The 18349-nt window shown below is 38.7% G+C and overlaps 1 long non-coding RNA gene across 2 annotated transcripts in view; it reads right to left on the bottom strand.

Moving 5' to 3' along the window:
- The window catches only part of LOC147359560 (uncharacterized), a 37501-nt gene extending 21138 nt beyond the window's left edge, over positions 1-16363 (bottom strand). The window contains exons 1-2 of one of the 2 annotated variants that reach the window (XR_015140884.1): positions 16216-16363; positions 14023-14126 (exon numbers count right to left, since the gene is read on the bottom strand). This is a non-coding gene — a long non-coding RNA (uncharacterized LOC147359560). The remainder of the gene's footprint in view (positions 1-14022; positions 14127-16215) is intronic. The other variant, XR_015140883.1, reaches the window with a different exon arrangement.
- Positions 16364-18349: the final 1986 nt, after the last annotated feature.

The following is an 18349-nucleotide window of genomic DNA, read 5'->3' as shown; positions in this document are numbered from 1 at the left end:
AGTGAGCTACATGGGGAGCCCACTTAACAAGATAGAGGATGGGTTTTTCAGTTTGCTTGTTGTTGTTGTTGGATTACACTACAAAGCTACAGTCATCAAGACAGTATGGTACTGGCACAAAAACAGAAATATAGACCAATGGAACAAGATAGAAAGCCCAGAAATAAACCCATGCACCTATGGGTACCTTAGTTTTGACAAAGGAGGCAAGAATATGCAATGGGGCAAAGACAGCCTCTTCAATAAATGGTGTTGGGCAAACTGGACAGCTACATGTAAAAGAATGAAATTAGAACACTTCCTAACACCATACACAAAGATAAACTCAAAATGGTATAAAGACCTAAATGTAAGACCAGAAACTATAAACTCTTAGAGGAAAACATAGGCAGAACACTCGATGACATAAATCAAAGCAAGATCCTCTTGCTTTGACCCACCTCCTAGAGTAATGGAAATAAAAACAAAAGTAAACAAGTGGGGCCTGATTAAACTTAAAAGCTTTTGCACAGCAAAGGAAACTATAAGCAAGGTGAAAAGACAGCCCTTAGAATGGGAGCAAATGAAACAACTGACAAAGGATTAATTTCCAAAATAGACAAGCAGCTCATACAACTCAATAACAGAAAAACAATCCAATCAAAAAGTGGGAAAAGACCTAAACAGACATTTCTCCAAAGAAGACATACAGATGGCTAACAAACACATGAAAGGATGCTCAACATCACTCAGTTCAGTTCTGTTCAGTCGCTCAGTTGTGTCCGACTCTTTGTGACCCCGTGATCCACAGCACACCAGGCCTCTCTGTCCATCACCAACTCCCGGAGTCCACCCAAACCCATGTCCATCGAGTCAATGATGCTATCCAACCATTTCATCCTCTGTCGTCCCCTTCTCTTCCTACCCTCAATCTTTCCCAGCATCAGGGTCTTTTCCAATGAGTCAGCTCTTCACATCAGGTGGCCAAAGAAACCTCTAGGACAATATTAAATGCCCCAACATTCAAATCATACGAGTCCCAGAAGAAGAAGACAAAAAGAAAGACCATGAGAAAATACTTGAGAAGATAATAGTTGAAACTTCCCTAAAATGGGGAAGGAAATAATCACCCAAGTCCAAGAAACCCAGAGAGTCCCAAACAGGATAAACCCAAGGCGAAATACCCCAAGACACATATTAATCAAATTAACAAAGATCAAACACAAAGAACAAATATTAAAAGCAGCAAGGGAAAAACAACAAATAATACATAAGGGGATTCCCATAAGGATAAGGCCAGGAGGGAATGGCAGGACATACTTAAAGTGATGAAAGAAAATAACCTATAGCCCAGATTACTGTACCCAGCAAGGATCTCATTCAAATATGAAGGAGAAATCAAAAGCTTTACAGACAAGCAAAAGCTGAGAGAATTCAGCACCACCAAACCAGCTCTTCAACAAATACTAAAGGATATTCTCTAGACAGGAAACACAAAAACGGTGTATAAACTCAAACCTAAAACAATAAAATAAATGGCAATGGGATCATACTAATCAATAATTACCTTAAACGTAAATGGGTTGAATGCCCCAACCAAAAGACAAAGACTGGCTGAACGCATACAAAAACAAGACCCCTATATATGTTGTCTACAAGAGACCCACCTCAAAACAGGGGACACATACAGACTGAAAGTGAAGGTCTGGAAAAAGATATTCCATGCAAATAGAGACCAAAAGAAAGCACGAGTAGCAATATTCATATCAGATAAAATAGACTTTAAAACAAAGGCTGTGAAAAGAGACAAAGAAGGACACTACATGATGATCAAAGGATCAATCCAAGAAGAAGACGTAACATTTATAAATATATATGCACCCAACTTAGGACCACCACAATATGTAAGACAAATGCTAACAAGTATGAAAGGAGAAATTAACAATAACACAATAATAGTGGGAGACTTTAATACCCCACTCACACCTATGGATAGATCAAGTAAACAGAAAATTAACAAGGAAACACAAACTTTAAATGATACAATAGAACAGTTAGACCTAATTGATATCTATAGGACATTCCACCCCAAAACAATGAATTTCACCTTTTTCTCAAGTGCACATGGAACCTTCTCCAGGGTAGATCACATCCTGGGCCATAAATCTAGCCTTGGTAAATTAAAAAAAACTGAAATCATTCCAAGCATCTTTTCTGACTACAATGCAGTAAGATTAGATCTCAATTACAGGAGAAAAACTACTAAAAATTCCAACATATGGAGGCTGAAAAACACACGGCTTAATAACCAACAAATCACAGAAGAAATCAAAAAGAAATCAAAATATGCATAGAAATGAATGAAAATGAAAACACAACAACCCAAAACCTGTGGGATACTGTAAAAGCAGTGCTAAAGGGAAAGTTCATAGCAATACAGGCATACCTCAAGAAACAAGAAAAAAGTCAAATAAATAATCTAACTCTATGCCTAAAGCAACTAGAAAAGGAAGAAATGAAGAACCAAGGGGTTAGTAGAAGGAAAGAAATCTTAAAAATTAGGGCAGAAATAAATGCAAAACAAACAAAGGAGACCATAGCAAAAATCAACAAAGCCAAAAGCTGGTTCTTTGAAAGGATAAATAAAATTGACAAACCATTAGCCAGACTCATCAAGAAACAAAGGGAGAAAAATCAAATCAATAAAATTAGAAATGAAAGTTGGAGAGATCACAACAGACAACACACAAATACAAAGGATCATAAGAGACTACTATCAGCAATTATATGCCAATAAAATGGACAACGTGGAAGAAATGGACAAATTCTTAGAAAAGTACAACCTTTCAAAACTGAACCAGGAAGAAATAGAAAATCTTAACAGACCCATCACAAGCACGGAAATTGAAACTGTAATCAGAAATCTTCCAGCAAACAAAAGCCTAGGTCCAGACGGCTTCACAGCTGAATTCTACCAAAAATTTAGAGAAGAGCTAACATCTATCCTACTCAAACTCTTCCAGAAAATTGCAGAGGAAGGTAAAAGTCCAAACTCATTCTATGAGGCCACCATCACCCTAATACCAAAACCTGACAAAGATGCCACACAAAAAGAAAACTACAGGCCAATATCACTGATGAACATGGATGCAAAAGTCCTTAACAAAATTCTAGCAATCAGAATTCAACAACACATTAAAAAGGTCATACACCATGATCAAGTGGGCTTTACCACCGGGATGCAAGGATTTTTCAATATCTGCAAATCTATCAGTGTAACACACCACATTAACAAATTGAAAAATAAAAGCCATATGATTATCAAATAGATGCAGAGAAAGCCTTTGACAAAATCCAACATCCATTTATGATAAAGACTCTCCCGAAAGCAGGAATAGAAGGAACATACCTCAACATAATAAAAGCTATATATGACAAGCCCATAGCAAACATTATCCTCAATGGTGAAAAATTGAAAGCATTTCCCTAAAGTCAGGAACAAGGCAAGGGTGCCAACTTTCACCACTACTATTCAACATAGTTTTGGAAGTTTTGGCCACAGCAATCAGAGCAGAAAAAGAAATAAAAGGAATCCAGATTGGAAAAGAAGAAGTAAAACTCTCACTGTTTGCAGATGACGTGATCCTCTACATAGAAAACCCTAAAGACTCCACGAGAAAATTACTAGAGCTAATCAATGAATATAGTAAAGTTGCAGGATACAAAATCAACACACAGAAATCCCTTGCATTCCTATAGACTAATAATGAGGAAATAGAAAGAGAAATTAAGGAAACAATTCCATTCACCATTGCAACGAAAAGAATAAAATACTTAGGAATATATCTACCTAAAGAAACTAAAGACCTATATATAGAAAACTATAAAACACTGGTGAAAGAAATCAAAGAGGGCACTAATAGATGGAGAAATATACCATGTTCATGGATTGGCAGAATCAATATAGTGAAAATGAGTATACTACCCAAAGCAATCTATAGATTTAATGCAATCCCTATCAAGCTACCAACAGTACTTTTCACAGAGCTAGAACAAATAATTTCACAATTTGTATGGAAATACAAAAAACCTCGAATAGCCAAAGCAATCTTGAGACAGAAGAATGGAACTGGAAGAATCAACCTACCTGACTTCAGGCTCTACTACAAAGCCACAGTCATCAAGACAGTATGGTACTGGCAAATATAGATCAATGGAACAAAATAGAAAGCCCAGGGATAAATCCATGCACCTAGGGACACCTTATCTTTGACAAAGGAGGCAAGAATATACAATGGAGAAAAGACAATCTCTTTAATAAGTGGTTCTGGGAAAACTGGTCAACCACTTATGAAAGAATGGAACTAGAACACTTTCTAACACCTTACACAAAAATAAACTCAAAATGAATTAAAGATCTAAATGTAAGACCAGAAACTATAAAACTCTTAGAGGAGAACATAGGCAAAACACTCTCCGACATAAATCACAGCAGGATCCTCTATGACCCAATTCTCAGAATATTGGAAATAAAAGCAAAAATAAACAAATGGGACCTAATTAAAATTAAAAGCTTCTGCACAACAAAGGAAACTATAAGCAAGGTGAAAAGACAGCCTTCAGAATGAGAGAAAATAATAGCAAATGAAGCAACTGACAAACAACTAATCTCAAAAATATACAAGCAACTCCTGCAGCTCAATTCCAGAAAAATAAATGACCCAATCAAAAAATGGGCCAAAGAACTAAACAGACATTTCTCCAAAGAAGACATACAGATGGCTAACACATGAAAAGATGCTCAACATCACTCATTATTAGAGAAATGCAAATCAAAACCACAATGAGGTACAATTTCACTCCAGTCAGAATGGCTGCTATCCAAAAGTCTACAAGCAATACGTGCTGGAGAGGGTGTGGAGAAAAGGGAACCCTCTTACACTTGTTGGTGGGAATGCAAACCAGTACAGCCACTATGGAGAACACTGTGGAGATTCCCTAAAAAACTGGAAACAGAACTGCCTTATGACCCAGGAATCCCTCTGCTGGGCATATACACCGAGGAAACCAGAATTGAAAGAGACACGTGTACCCCAATGTTCATTGCAGCACTGTTTATAATAGCCAGGACATGGAAGCAACCTAGATGTCCATCAGCAGATGAATGGATAAGAAAGCTTATCCAATGGATAAGAAATGGTACATATACACAATGGAATATTACTCAGCCATTAAAAAGAATACATTTGAATCAGTTCTATTGAGGCGGATGAAACTGGAGCCTATTATACAGAGTGAAGTAAGCCAGAAAGAAAAGCACCAATACAGTATACTAATGCATATATATCGAATTTATAAAGATGGTAATGACAACCCTGTATGCAAGAGAGCAAAAGAGACACAGATGCATAGAACAGTCTTTTGGACTCTGTGGGAGAGGAAGAGGGTGGGATGATTTGGGGGAATGGCACTGAAACATGTATAATATCATATAAGAAATGAATCGCCAGTCCAGGTTCAATACCGGATGCTTAGGGCTGGTGCACTGGGATGACCCGGAGGGATGGTACAGGAGGGAGGTGGGGTTCAGGATGGGAAACATGCATACGCCCATGGCGGATTCATGTTGATGTGTGGCAGAACCAATACAATATTGTAAAGTAAAAAAATAAATAATAAATAAAAAGCAGAGATATTAAAACAAAACAAAACACAGTCAGAAAGATTGATTCCTCCAGCTCCATTCTTCTTTCTCAATACTGCTTTGGCTGTTTGGGGTCCTTTGCGTTTCCATATGAATTGTGAATTTTTTTGTTCTAGTTCTGTGCAATTGGTAATTTGATAGGGATTGTATTGAATGTGTAGATTGCATTTGGTAGTTTAGTCATTTTCACAGTATTGATTCTTCCTACCCAGGAACATGGAATATCTTTCCATCTGTTTATATCATCTTTGATTTCTTTCATCAGTGAAATATGTAGGAAATCCAAAAGAAAAATGCTCAACTAATGAGTAATATGATCATATAATAAAGATGGTCAGTCTCCCAAAGCAAAGAAATAAAAGGAAAATTAAACAAATGGGACCTAATCAAACTTATAAGCTTTTGTATAGCAAAGAAAGCCATAAACAAAATGAAAAGACAACCTACAGACTGAGAAAAAAATATTTGCAAATAATGCAACCGACAAGAGCTTAACTTGCAAAATATACAAACATCTCATAAAGCTCAACAACAACAAAACAACCCAATTGGAAAATGGGCAGAATACCTAAATAGACAACTCTCCAAAGAACGCATACAGATAGCCAATAGGCACGTGAAAAGATGTTCAACATCAATAATTATGAAAGAAACACAAATCAAGAATATAATGAGGTCCCACATCACACCAATCAGACTGGCCATCATTTAAGAGTCAACAAATAACAAATGCTGGAGAGTGTGTGGAAAAAAGGGAACTCTGTTACACTGTTGGTTGACATGAAAGTTGTTGTAGCAACTATGGAAAACAGTATGGAGGTTCTTCAAAAAGCTAAAGTTGGCATATAACCCAATAATCCCATTCCTGGGCACATATCTGGACAAAACTATAGTTCAAAAAGGTACATCCATCCCTATGTTCATAGCAACACTCTTCCTAATAGCAAAGACATGGAAGCAACAATCTAAATGTCTATCAAGATATAAATGAGTAAAAAAGATGTGTTATATACATACAGTAGAGTGCTACCCCGTCATAAAAGATAAAATAATCCCATTTGCAGCACCATGGATGGATTTAGAGTTTATCATACTAATTGAACTAAGAAGAAAATAGACAAATACCATATGACATCATATATGTAATCTAAAATATGACATGAATGAACCTGTCTACAAAACAGAAACAGACTCGCAGACAGAGAACAAAACTGTGGTTGCCAAGGGGAATGGGAGGCAGGGGAAAGATGGATTGGGAGTTTGGGATTAACAGATGTGAACTGTTCTGGATAAACAACAAGGTCCTAGTATAAAGCACAGGGAAATATATTCAATATCCTGTGATAAATCATAATGGGAAGGAATTTTTAAAAGCATGTATATGTATGTATAACAATCACTGCTGTATAGCAGAAGTTAACACAATACTGTAAATCAACTACACTTCAATAAAAAAAAAGATTTGGATGTTTTGTGTATCCTTACAGGCAAAAAAACTTTCACACATTGCAAAGCATTACCCAGAAACACATTAGAGATCTAATTTCAAAGGCCAAATAAGTAAAATGCAATATATACTATTATGAGGTGGTAAAGAATCTGCCTGCAATGCAGGGAACCCGGGTTCAGTCCCTCGGTCGGGAAGATCCTCTGGAGAAGGGAATGGCAACCCATTCCAGTATTCTTACCTAGGAAATTCAATGGACAGTGGATCTTGGTGGACTACAGTCATGGGGTTCCAAAAGAGTCAACACGACTAACACTTTCATACTATTCACATTATTACTACTATATGTTTCCAAATGCACAATTTTGTTGTATGGGTGGATTACCATTGGTAGATCTAGTTAGGAGATCTAGGTGAGAAAAGTATGAACATGGCAGTTTTAACTGGCTTGTATCTTAATCTGGTGTTGTGTCTGCAGAGAGAGTGTGGGTAATGCAGATAATGGTGTCACTGACTACAAACAGAAAAGAGGAATATCATAGGCTGAAAAACAATATTAAAAGTTAGGAAAAAACTTATTAGATATTTCAAAATTACTACATTTGAGAGAATATTTGATGCATTGAAGGAAAATCTTAGGCCATTACACCAGATATAGAATATATTCCTAGAATCATGTGTTTAGACATTTGACAAAAAAATCTTCATAGCACAATGATATCATGTAGAATATATCTAAAATTTCTGAGTGTAATGAAAGAATATACACATTTTCTAAAAAATTCAAAAATACTTGATGTGGAATACTCACAGAAAGAAAATACTTTCTTTCTGTAGTCTAAATGAAAGATATATTATACATTTCCTCTGATTCTCAAGAAATCTAGGAGGCAAATATTCAGTGCACATAGCCACTTTATTAAGCATTGAGGGCTTGACTGTATATAAAATATTCTATGAGCCATGAAAGGAATTCAGTCCAAAAGGGATAAGTTTATTAGAGTGTTTGCCTTTCTTTCCCAGCAGCATCCTAGGTCTAGGCAAATATATTAATTTCTTTATTCATAGACAAGCCAGAAAAGAGAATAAGGAGACATGAAGCAATAAATAAGAGTTGAATAAATACTAGCTTTGGCAAAATTACCCATTTAGCTGGTTCTTTGAATAAATTGAATTTAATGCAGACCAGTCAGGAAATGTTTTTTCTTCTTACCACATCTTCCAAAACCATTTTCTGGTCTTATCTGTCCTGGACAATGTATCTTGCAATTTCATGTCTTCCTTTGCTACAGTCTGGTATTAGAACAATCACATTTTCAGGTATGAAATAGTATAGGAAAATCTATTATAAAAATTCAGATTCAGTTCATATTTTCTCATAATCAGTAGCCAGTTCAGTTCTGATCCATTTTTTCAAGGGGTTGGCAGTGAGAAAGGGAGATTATCTATCTATCTATCTATCTATATATATGTATGTATGTATTCCAAAGTGCTAAACCACTTTGCCTAATATTCTTTCACCTTCTAAGTTTCTCCTAATTAGGAAGAGCAAGAACACAAGAGTTTTGAGAGGGTAATGGTAATGGTAAAGTCTGTTTTGATTAGTGCTGGTGTGAATCTGGCCCATACTATCTGTGATGGAACAGAAACTCTTGCCTTGACATCATAGGACATGTTTGAAAGTTGGTTGGATATGAACATACATGTCTTCTCAGAGTTGTTTCTACATGGAAGCAAAAGAGCTGAACCCCTACCCTCAACAAATTACTTCTTTATGTGTGTGCTAAGTCGCTTCAGTTGTCTCTGACTCTTTAGGATCCTATGCACTGTAGCCTGCCAGGCTCTTGTCTCCATGGGATTCTCCAGGCAAGACTACTTGAGTGGGTTGCCATGCCCTCCTCCAGAGGATCTTCCCAACCCAGGGTCTCCTGCATTGGCAGGTGGTTTCTTTATCATTTGCACCACCCGGGAAGCTCTCTTTCCGCTTAGGCACTTTATATTTTTTCAAAGATCTTTTTGATGTGGATCATTTTTTTGTCTCTATTGAATTTGCTACATTGTTTTTTTTGCTGTATGGCATGTGGGGTCTTAGCTTCTGACCAGGGATCAAACCTGTAACAATTGCATTGAAGGTGATGTCTTAACTACTGGACCACCAGGGAAGTCCCAGTTTATTAAGTATTAGGAGCATGACTATATAAATTTTAACCAACCACAGAGAAGAAATCTAATCCAAAAAATACAAAATATGGTGTTAGGGTAAGGCTTAAAACTCTGCCACTTCTAACTCTCCATACAATACTTTCAGTGATAAAAGGCAAAAAAATTCACAAGTACAAGGCTTGTGGGTGTGGAAGCTGGAACGTGGGTACTGAAAACAATAAAAAGAATTGAAGGACACTAGGCAGGACACCACTGTTCAGTAGGATCTCAGGTATGTAAACCAGACACTCTGTTCTCATATAGCATTTGTTATTCAAAGCAGTTGGACCAGGGGTGAGAAATTTGTGTTCCTGTCAATCCTAGTCATAAGAAACCCTACACACTAGCCATTTCTATTCTCAAATCCTCTTATGTTTCACTTTACATTAACTTTATGCTGATATAGCTCTCTTAAATTCTAATGAGCCACAATGCTGGAGAAAATATGTGAGTAGTTTGTGAAATAAGCTAGGGTCTTAGTAGACGCAATTCATTGAGGATTTAATTAATACTTATTTTCTCCACATTCTACTATCTATTAGGAGTCTCCTGACCCTATGGTAGCACGTCCACACATTTTGGGGTCTTCACTGGAGGGTTATATAGAATTCCTATTATAAAAGTCCAAGCTCCATGTTGCCATGATTTTACCTACTCATTTTTGCTGCAACTGCCCATTCACTGATAAAACTGGGTGTTAGCATACTCAGATGCCCCAGTAAATAATCAGATTGCCAAAGATATTCCTCTTCTCCTAATTATACAGCAGCAACCCTATTTCTTCATGATACCCAGTGTTAATTACCCAGACCAACACTAGTAACTATTTTTGTCTTTCTTTTCCTGTTGATATACTTGCACAAAATGTTTAGAGTGATAAGAGGCAGAGTAAACAAGTTAGTTGGTAGGATTTCTAAACTTACATAATAAATTCATTTAATGTGACCCCATTTCTGATACATTTGTTTCCTTCTTCCACATTCTATTTGGAAATGGTTTCATTATTTTTAATTTCTTAATTGGTGGAAAATTGCTTTACAATTTTGTGTTTGTTTCTGCTGTACAACAATGCGAATCAGTCATAATTAGATATATATATATATCCCTTCCCCCCAAGCCTCTCTCCCCTCGGCCCTTCCCACCCATCTAGGCCATCACAGAGCACCAGGCTGGGCTCCCTGTGTTATTTAGCAACTTCCCACTAACTGTTTTACACATAATAGTGTATCTATGTTAATGCCACTTTCTCAATTTGTCCCACCTTCTCATTCCAAGAAGGCAGAGGAACCAGAGATCAAATTGCCAACATCCGCTGGATCATGGAAAAAGCAAGAGAGTTCCAGAAAAAACATCTATTTCTGCTTTATTGACTATGCCAAAGCCTTTGACTGTGTGGATCACAATAAACTGTGGGAAATTCTGAAAGAGACGGGAATACCAGACCACCTGATCTGCCTCTTGAGAAATCTGTATGCAGGTCAGGAAGCAACAGTTAGAACTGGACATGGAACAACAGACTGGTTCCAAATAGGAAAAGGAGTTCGTCAAGGCTGTATATTGTCACCCTGTTTATTTAACTTATATGCAGAGTACATCATGAGAAACGCTGGACTGGAAGAAACACAAGCTGGAATCAAGATTGCCAGGAGAAATATGAATAACCTCAGATATGCAGATGACACCACCCTTATGGCAGAAAGTGAAGAGGAACTCAAAAGCCTCTTGATGAAAGTGAAAGTGGAGAGTGAAAAAGTTGGCTTAAAGCTCAACATTCAGAAAACTAAGATCATGGCATCCAGTCCCATCACTTCATGGGAAATAGATGGGGAAACAGTGTCAGACTTTATTTTTCTGGGCTCCAAAGTCACTATAGATGGTGACTGCAGCCATGAAATTACAAGACTCTTACTCCTTGGAAGAAAAGTTATAACCAACCTAGATAGCATATTCAAAAGCAGAGACATTACTTTGCCAACAAAGGTCCGTCTAGTCAAGGCTATGGTTTTTCCAGTGGTCATGTATGGATGTGAGAGTTGGACTGTGAAGAAGGCTGAGCACCGAAGAATTGATGCTTTTGAACTGTGGTGTTGGAGAAGACTCTTGAGAGTCCCTTGGACTGCAAGGAGATCCAACCAGTCCATTCTGAAGGAGATCAGCCCTGGGATTTCTTTGGAAGGAATGATGCTAAAGCTGAAACTCCAGTACTTTGGCCACCTCATGCGAAGAGTTGACTCATTGGAAAAGACTCTGATGCTGGGAGGGATTGGGGGCAGGAGGAGAAGGGGAAGACAGAGGATGAGATGGCTGGATGGCCTCACTGACTCGATGGACGTGAGTCTCAGTGAACTCTGGGAGTTGGTGATGGACAGGGAGGCCTGGCGCGCTGCAATTCATGGGGTCACAAAGAGTCGGACACGACTGAGCGACTGATCTGATCTGATCTGATCTCATTCCTCAGCTGTTTCCAGGAGTCAGTTCTCTACTAGGTTCATCAGTACCATTTTTCTAGAGTCCATATATATGCGTTTATATATATTTATATATATATATATATATGATACTTTTTTTGATTTACTTCACTCTGTATAAGAGACTCTAGGTTCATCCACCTCACTACAGTTGACTCAAATTTGTTTCTTTTTATGGTTAATATTTAATTGTATAAATGTACCACAATTTCTTTATTCATCTGTTGATGGACATCTAGGTTGCTTCCATGTCCTGGTTATTATAAATATTGCTGCAGTGAACATTAGGGTACATGTGTCTTTTTGAATTGTGGTTTTTCTCAGGACATATGCCCAGTAGGGGGATTGCTGGGTCATATATGGTAGGTTTTGTTTCATTATTTAATGTGGGCCCTTTTTTTTCTGAGCATCTAAGTACCATCTCAGTAATTTATTATTAACTCCTGAGTCATGGCAGAGTAGCTGCATGTCAACAAATTCTTCCTTATTCAGATTGATATTCTTTGTTATTGAGATATAATTAACATAACATTATATTAATTTCAGGTGTACTACATATGAATTTCATATTAATTTCATTAACATTATATTAATTTCATATGTACTACATATAGAAACCTATATGCAGGTCAGGAAGCAACAGTTAGAACTGGACATGGAACAACAGACTGGTTCCAAATAGGAAAAGGAGTACGTCAAGGCTGTATATTGTCATCCTGGTTATTTAACTTATATGCAGGGTACATCATGAGAAACGCTGGGCTGGAGGAAGCACAAGCTGGAATCAAGATTGCTGAGAGAAATATCAATAACCTCAGATATGCAGATGACACCACCCTTATGGCAGAAAGTGAAGAGGAACTCAAAAGCCTCTTCATGAAAGTGAAAGAGGAGAGTGAAAAAGTTGGCTTAAAGCTCAACATTCAGAAAACGATCATGGCATCGGGTCCCATCACTTCATGGGAAATAGATGGGGAAACAGTGGAAATAGTGTCAGACTTTATTTTTGGGGGCTCCAAAATCACTGCAGATGGTGACTGCAGCCATGAAATTAAAAAACACTTACTCCTTGGAAGGAAAGTTATGACCAACCTAGATAGCATATTCAAAAGCAGAGACATTACTTTGCCAGCAAAGGTCCATCTAGTCAAGGCTATAGTTTTTCCAGTGGTCATGTATGGATGTGAGAGTTGGACTGTGAAGAAAGCTGAGTGCCAAAGAATTGATGCTTTTGAAATGTGGTGTTGGAGAAGACTCTTGAGAGTCCCTTGGACTGCAAGGAGATCCAACCAGTCCATTCTGAAGGAGATCAGCCCTGGGATTTCTTTGGAAGGAATGATGCTAAAGCTGAAACTCCAGTACTTTGGTCACCTCATGTGAAGAGCTGACTCATTGGAAAAGACTCTGATGATGGAGGGATTGGGGGCAGGAGGAAAAGGGGATGACAGAGGATGAGATGGCTGGTTGGCATCACCAACTCAATGGACGTGAGTTTGAGTGAACTCCGGGAGTTGGTGATGGACAGGGAGGCCTGGCGTGCTGCGATTCATGGGGTCACAAAGAGTCAGACATGACTGAGCGACTGAACTGACTGACTGAACTGACATATGATTTGATACATTGTATATATTGCAAAATGATCACCACAGTAAGTTCAGCCAACATCTAACACCGCACATAACTATACATTTTTTCCTGTGATGAGAATTTTCAAGATCTACTCTTGGCACCTTCCAAACAACTAATACTATATTATTCACAATAGTCATCATACAAACATTACATCCTCAGAATTTACCTAACTGGAAATTTGTACCTTCAGACCATTTTTACGTTTGCTCCCCTACCTCCATCCTGGGCTTCCTAGGTGGCTCAGTGGTAAAGAATCTGCCTGCCAATGCAGATGGCAAAAGAGATGCATGTTCTATCCTGTGTTGGGAAGATCCTCTGGAGCAGGAGATGGTAATCTGCTCCAGTATTCTTGCCTGGAAAATTCCATGGACAAAGGAGCCTGGTGGGCTATTGTCAGTGGGGTCACAGAGAGTCAGACATAACTGAGCATACCCTCTTCTCTCCAAGCCTCATTTAAATGAGATCATGTTTGTCATTCTCTGATTTATTTCACTTCACATAATGCCCTCAAGTTTCACCCACTGCATTCAGATTGATATTCTACTCCCTTTGATTCAACATCTCAAAAATCTGTATGCATGTACACTTACCTTGTTCCTTCTGGTATATATTATCCAGGGCCTGCAATTCCTTCAGTGAAAAGTTGCTTTCCTTATTTATCAGGTTTAACTCTTGGTTACATTGAGGCTTGGCCCTTGTTTTTGGTTTGGTGGCCAGGAAGGTAGTTAAGCAGATTATAAAAGAGAAAAAACAAATTGCAACTTCTTTAGCATAATATTCAAGTAATGGTGGGGAGAAATTTGCTATAATAAAGCTGTTATTTAGTCTTTGCAACCCCACAGCCTGTAGCCCACCAGGCTCCTCTGTCCATGGGATTTCCCAGGCAGGAATACTGGAGTGGTCTGCCATTGCCTTCTCCAGGGGAACTTCCTGACCCAGGGATCCAAACCCACGTCTCTTGCTTGGCAGGTGGATTCTTTACCGTTTGAGCCACCAGGGAAGACCCACAATAAAGTTAAGTAGGTATGTATGATAAAGTCCAGCTCCATTTTTGATCTTTGCTGACAGTTTGGTGTTCCACATTGTCTGCTCCCGTCTGCTTCACAAATAAGCCATCTAATACAAAAGTCCGGATGCTTCTTCATTTGGTTCTGGTGGGAAATTCAAACTATCTTCAGGACGCCTGACCCTATCCCTACCCCATAATCCCTATTGAAACCCCAAGCCAGTCTCTTTTCCCTTCTTTCCCAGTATATTTAGGAACGTTCTTTGGAACTGCCCCACTTTCTCCAGAAAAACCTCAGTACATGAGTAATAAACCTTCTTGATGATGTCATTAGTATCAATATCCAAATTAAAGTTTTGCTGGTGGTCCATCCTGACTCTGTGGTATGTCTACAACAGTGGGCTACTTTTGCGGGCCCAGATGGTTGTGCTTCTGGGCGTGCAGGTGAATTTATTTATATAATCATTCTGCCAGTCTCATGATCCCAATTCATTATCAGGACACTGATTTTGATGTTGGAGGCCTGGCCGTGTTTTTAAATCAGCCTTCTTTGCTGCTTCTGCTTTATAGTGCTCAGTCATGTCTGACTCTTTGCGACCCCATGGACTGTAGCCTTCCAGGCTCTTCTGTCCATTCAATTCTCTAGGCAAGAATACTGGAATGGGTAGGCATTTCCTACTCCAGGGGATCTTCCTGACCCAGGGATCGAACCTGCAGCTTCTGCACCTCCTGTATTGGCAGTCAGATTCTTTACTATTGTGCCACCTGGGAAGCCCAGTTTTCTTTAGATGCAAATTTTACTCTTACATTAAGTTCTGACATCAAATTCTTACATTCTTACATGAAATTCACACTTATATTAAATTCTGTGCCCAGTCTTCAGCTATATTTTCCTTAATGCTACAAATGATACATTTCTTTTAAATACTAGATGGAGTTTATCTGACTCTCACACTTTAAACTAGTAATTAACCAACAGTTGTTTATCATTTTCTCCAACACATCAGAATCATCCCATAAAAACTAGTTCCACAGTCTTTATATGTACAATAGCTAAGTCAGCACATTTATTTCCATTGGAATCACTATAGTCTAGAATTTTTTTAGGCTGGAGCATGTAATTTTTTAGGGCTGTTGACACTCTACATCTCACCAGTGACTGGTTCCTCATTTCCATTCCACCAGTGAGTGATCCAACCACACAATCCTATCATTCGGGTCTGCTTCTCTGACCATTCTTGTTACCAAGTGTTTTATACTGGCTTCTATAAAAATAGACTCTGAGCCATGAATTCAGGTAGAAATGACTATTTAAGAAAGTGCTCTCAGGAAAAACCAATAAGGCTTGGGGGTAGGGGGAAGCATGATGAAGAAAGAAAAGGAATCAGGCAAGCATGTAATTACAGGTGAAGTCTCAGACTCAGATCCAAATGGAACTTTAGAGCATAAATTACACCTGAGAATTTTTCCTTCCTTATGCAATGCGTTGGGCTTTTGTTTTCCCACACAGCTTAGTCCTTAGCTTCAAAAAAAGTTCTGTGTTGAAGGTGGGTAAAATTTCCAGACCCTTCTGGACTTGCAAAAAGGCAACTCTAAATGCCCAAAGAAAATTCTCTGGGTAAAAACAACAAAAAAAAAAACAAAACAAAAAAAACAGGACAAGATATGAGAGATTGCCATGTGTAGCTAAGAAAGAATCTGAACGAATCAGAGTAGAACATGGACATTCTGTTACACTTATTCTTACTGAAGTGTTTCCATATGACACCAAGTTTACCTACGATCTGATCCTCCTTATATACTTTTATCTTGCTGTTCATATTGTTCGCTGAACCCAAGGTAGGCAAGGTGTGAGCCGGGAAGCTGGAAGAAAACTCGAGGAGCAGAAGCAACTGGAGACACGTTTATTCTCTAATGGCAGGTGCTGTGGCAAAAGGAGCATCTCAGGTGGGGCTTATATACTATACGTTTCCAGAACAAAAGTTGCCTGTGGCCAAGCACGTACAATGTAACGTGCATGTGCAGTGCTATAAGCAATCTCAGCTGTTTCTAACCATGCAAAGGATGCGGGGCGAGAGGGCATGAGACCATGAGAGTCTGGGGAGAGAGAGCCTGATTGACACCATCTTGGCTACCTGTTATTTCCTCACAACTTGTTATCGGCAATGTAGCAAGAAACTCCCAAACTGAAGTGACGGCAATGACGGTATCAGCATCACTCTATCATCACAAACCTAGTTTTCTAAAAAATCTGTTTTTTACTGTTCTGGGTTTATCTGACTCTCACACTTCAAATTAGTAATTAACCAGGTAGCCAAATTAGGTTAGGTAGGTAAAATCTCTGTTCTAGGTTTCATTTTTATTTTCAAATTACTGTGTCCATACGTAAAGAGTCAAACTACTTCCCTAGCTTCCTGGTATTTCTACTTCATGCAGTTGATTTTATCCGTAGGTAGAACAATCAATGACTAGTTTTGTCACTGCTGCTAAGTCGCTTCAGTCGTGTCCGACTCTGTGCGACCCCATAGACGGCAGCCCACCAGGCTCTGTCGTCCCTGGGATCTCCAGGCAAGAACACTGGAGTGGGTTGCCATTTCCTTCTCCAATGCATGAAAGTGAAAAGTGAAAGTGAAGTCGCTCAGTCGTGTCCGACTCTTCGCGACCCCATGGACTGCAGCCCACCAGGCTCCTCCGACCACGGGATTTTCCAGGCAAGAGGACTGGAGTGGGGTGCCACTGCCTTCACTAGTCCGCAGTATTAATTAGTTCAGCCATCCCTAAGTTAAGCAAATATGTTTTGTGGAATTGAATCAATCCCTCAAATGCTATGGCAAGACCTTCATAACCACTATTTGCTCTTCCTGTTAACTCACAACTTTTGCCATCTGTGTCACGATATTTCCTAGTCACATGAAAATATTGAATATTATACGGATCCATCTTTGGCTGCTGCAATTAGTGTATACTAGGCATCTTAAGCATCAGGTGATGAGAATACAACAGTGAACAAAATAGTTAATGTGACAATGATTAACTTTACATACCAATTTGATTGGGCCAAGGAATGCCCACTTAGCTGGCAAACCATTATTTCTGGTGCGTCTGTCTGTGAGAGTGTCTCTGGAAAAGACTAGCATTTGAATCAGCAGCCTAAGTAAAATAGAGTTCCCTTACCAGGAAGGGTGGGCATCATCCAATCTATGGAGGACCTGAATAAAACAAAAAGCTGGAGTCAGAATTTCAGACTACACGGACCAGGAGTTTCACCATTGCACCTTCTTCATTCAAATGTTATTGATGAATGAATGTACAAAATATAGGACACCTATACAGTAGAATGTTACTGAGGAATACAAAGGAAAATGTAGGAAATGTAGCACTGATACATGCTACAATATAGATGAACCTTGAAAATATTATACTAAATGAAAGGAGCCTATCACAAAAAGCTATACAAAAATGATTCCATTTATATGGAATATCCAAATTGAGAAATCCGTATAGATAGAAAGCTAACCAGTGATTGCCAGATTTTATGGGGAAAGGGGAATGGAGAGTAATTGCTAATTGGGAAATAATTTATTTGGCGATGTGAAAATGTTTCAAAATTAGATAATGATGTTGGTGATGGACAAGGAAGCCTGGCATGCTGCAGTCCACGGGGTCACAAAGAGTCAGACATGACTGAGTGATTGAACTGAACTGAACTGATATTTATATTTCTCTGTAAATGTAATATGTGCTGTGCTGTGCTCAGTCGTTTCAGCTGTGCTCGACTCTGTGCAACCCAATGGACTGTAACCCTCCAGGCTCCTCTGTCCATGGGGCTCTCCAGGCCAGAATACTGGAGTGGGTTGCCCTTCCTTCCTCCAGGGGATCTTCCCAACCCTAGAATCAAACCCGTGACTCTT

The sequence above is a fragment of the Bos grunniens genome, chromosome 14 (genome assembly GCF_055505025.1).
Source record: "Bos grunniens cultivar Pamir isolate PY7600 chromosome 14, Bosgru_T2T1.0, whole genome shotgun sequence".
NCBI lineage: Eukaryota > Metazoa > Chordata > Mammalia > Artiodactyla > Bovidae > Bos > Bos grunniens.
This window is presented reverse-complemented; position numbering and strand designations above follow the sequence as displayed.